This window comes from Triticum aestivum, chromosome 2D (assembly GCF_018294505.1).
Source record: "Triticum aestivum cultivar Chinese Spring chromosome 2D, IWGSC CS RefSeq v2.1, whole genome shotgun sequence".
NCBI lineage: Eukaryota > Viridiplantae > Streptophyta > Magnoliopsida > Poales > Poaceae > Triticum > Triticum aestivum.
The window spans coordinates 602,016,197-602,019,818 of NC_057799.1; positions in this window are offsets into that span (position 1 = coordinate 602,016,197).

A 3,622-nucleotide genomic window follows, 5' to 3' on the forward strand; every position below is an offset into this window, starting at 1 on the left:
GCATGTAACAATCAAAAATTATAGATACGTTGGAGACGTATCAGCCAGTCCCATGAAGAAGCCCAAAGCTAGACCCAAACTTGAAACTGAGTGCTTCTAACTAGAAAAGAAATGATCATTGGAAGTGGAACTGCCCTAGATACTTGGCGGATAAGAAGGATGGCAAAGTAAACAAAAGTATATTTGATATACATGTTATTGATGTGTATTTTACTAGTGTTTATAGCAACCCCTCAGTATTTGATACTGGTTTAGTTGCTAAGATTAGTAACTCGAAACGGGAGTTGCAAAATAAACAGAGACTAGTTAAGGGCGAGGTGACGATGTGTGTTGGAAGTGATTCCAAGGTTGATAAGATCACCATCGCACACTCCCTTTACCTTCGGGATTAGTGTTGAACCTAAAATAAATGTTATTTGGTATTTGCGTTAAGCATGAATATGATTTGATCACGTTTATTGCAATACAGTTATTCATTTGAAGTTGAAGAATAATTGTTATTCTGTTTACATGAATAAAACCTTCAATGGTCATACACCCAAGGTGAATGGTTTATTGAATCTCGATCGTAGTGATACACATATTCATAATATTGATGCCGAAAGATGCAACGTTAATAATGATAGTGCAACTTATTTGTGGCACTGCCGTTTAGGTCATATTGGTGTAAAGCGCATGAAGAAACTCCATACTGATGGGATTTTGGAATCACTTGATTATGAATCAGTTGATGCTTGCGAACCATGCCTCATGGGCAAGATGACTAAGACTCAATTATCCGGAACAATGGAGCGAGCAACAGACTTGTTGGAAATAATACATACTGATGTATGCAGTCCGATGAGTGTTGAGGCTCATGGCAGGTATCGTTATTTTCTGACCTTCACAGATGATTTGAGCAGATATGGATATATCTACTTGATGAAACATAAATCTGAAACATTTGAAAAGTTCAAATAATTTCAGAGTGAAGTGGAAAATCATCGTAACAAGAAAATAAAATTTCTATGATCTGATCGTGGAGGAGAATATTTGAGTTACGAGTTTGGTCTTCATTTGAAACAATGCGGAATAGTTTCGCAACTCACGCCACCTGGAACACCACAGCGTAATGGTGTGTCCGAACATCGTAACCGTACTTTATTAGATATGGTGCAATCTATGATGTCTCTTACCGATTTACCACTATCGTTTTGGGGTTATGCATTAGAGACAGTTGCATTCACGTTAAATAGGGCACCATCTAAATCCTTTGAGACGACACCATATGAACTGCGGTTTGACAAGAAACCAAAGTTGTTGTTTCTTAAAGTTTGGGGTTGCGATGCTTATGTGAAAAAGTTTCATCTTGATAAGCTCAAACCCAAATCGAAAAAATATGTCTTCATAGGATACCCAAAGGAGATAGTTGGGTACACCTTCTATCATAGATCCGAAGGCAAGACATTCGTTGCTAAGAATGGATCCTTTCTAGAGAAGGAGTTTCTCTCGAAAGGAGTGAGTGGGAGGAAAGTAGAACTTGATGAGGTAATTGTACCTGCTCCCTTATTGGAAAGTAGTTCATCACAGAAATCTGTTCATGGGACTCCTACACCAATTTGTGAGGAAGCAAATGATGATGATCATGTAACTTCAGATCAAGTTACTACTGAACCTCGTACGTCAACTAGAGTAAGATCCACACCAGAGTGGTACGGTAATCCTGTTCTGGAGGTCATGTTACTTGACCATGACGAACCTACGAACTAAGAGGAACCGATGATGAGCCCAGATTCCGCAAAATGGCTTGAGGCCATGAAATCTGAGATGGGATCCATGTATGAGAACAAAGTGTGGACATTGGTTGACTTGCCCGATGATCGGCAAGCCATCGAGAATAAATGGATCTTCAAGTAGAAGACAGACGCTGACGGTAATGTTACTGTCTACAAAGCTCGACTTGTTGTGAAAGGTTTTCGACAAGTTCAACGAGTTGACTACGATGAGACCTTCTCACCCGTAGCGATGCTTAAGTCCGTCTGAATCATGTTAGCAATTGCCGCATTTTATGATTATGAAATCTGGCAAATGGATGTAAAGACTGCATTCCTGAATGGATTTCTGGAAGAAGAGTTGTATATGATGCAACCTGAACGTTTTATCGATCCAAAGGATGCTAACAAAGTGTGCAAGCTCCAGTGATCCATTTATGGACTGGTGCAAGCATCTCGGAGTTGGAATATATGCTTTGATGAGTTGATCAAAGCATATAGTTTTATACAGACTTGCGGCGAAGCCTGTATTTACGAAAGTGAGTGGGAGCACTACAACATTTCTGATAAGTATATGTGAATGACATATTGTTGATCGAAAATAATGTAGAATTTTCTGGAAAGCATAAAGGAGTATTTGAAAGGATTTTTTCAAAGAAATACCTCGGTGAAGCTGCTTACATATTGAGCATCAAGATCTATAGAGATAGATCAAGACGCCTGATAAGTTTTTCAATGAGTACATACCTTGACAAGATTTTGAAGTAGTTCAAAATGGAACAGTCAAAGAAAGAGTTCTTGCCTGTGTTACAAGGTGTGAAATTGAGTAAGCCTCAAAACCCGACCACAGCAGAAGATAGAAAGAGAATGAAAGTCATTCCCTATGCCTCAGCCATAGGTTCTAAAAAGTATGTCATGATGTGTATCAGATCTATTGTATACCTACATTGAGTTTGGCAAGGGAGTACAATAGTGATCTAGTAGTAGATCACTGGACAACGGTCAAAATTATCCTTAGTGGAATAAGGATATGTTTCTCGATTATGGAGGTGACAAAAGGTTCATCGTAAAGGGTTACGTCAATGCAAGTTTTGACGCTGATCTAGATGACTCTAAGTCTCAAACTGGATACATATTGAAAGTGGGAGCAATTAGCTAGAGTAGCTCCGTGCAGAGCATTTTTGACATAGAAATTTGCAAAATACATACGGATTTGAATATGGCAGACCCGTTGACTAAACTTCTCTCACAAGCAAAACATGATCACACCTTAGTACTCTTTGGGTGTTAATCACATGGCGATGTGAACTAAGATTACTGACTCTGGTAAATCCTTTGAGTGTTGGTCACATGGCGATGTGAACTATGGGTGTTAATCACATGGTGATGTGAACTATTGGTGTTAAATCACATGGCGATGTGAACTAGATTATTGACTCTAGTGCAAGTGGGAGACTGGAGGAAATATGCCCTAGAGGCAATAATAAAGTTGTTATTTATATTTCCTTATATCATGATAAATGTTTATTATTCATGCTAGAATTGTACTAACCGGAAACTTAGTACATGTGTGAATACATAGACAAACGGAGTGTCACTAGTATGCCTGTACCTGACTAGCTCGTTGAATCAGAGATGGTTAAGTTTCCTAACCATAGACATGAGTTGTCATTTGATTAAGGGGATCACATTATTAGAGAATGATGTGATTGACTTGACCCATTCCGTTAGCTTAGCACTTGATCATTTAGTATATTGCTATTGCTTTCTTCATGACTTATACATGTTCCTATGACTATGATATTATGCAACTCCCGAATACCGGAGGAACACTTTGTGTGATACCAAACGTCACAACGTAACTGGGTGAT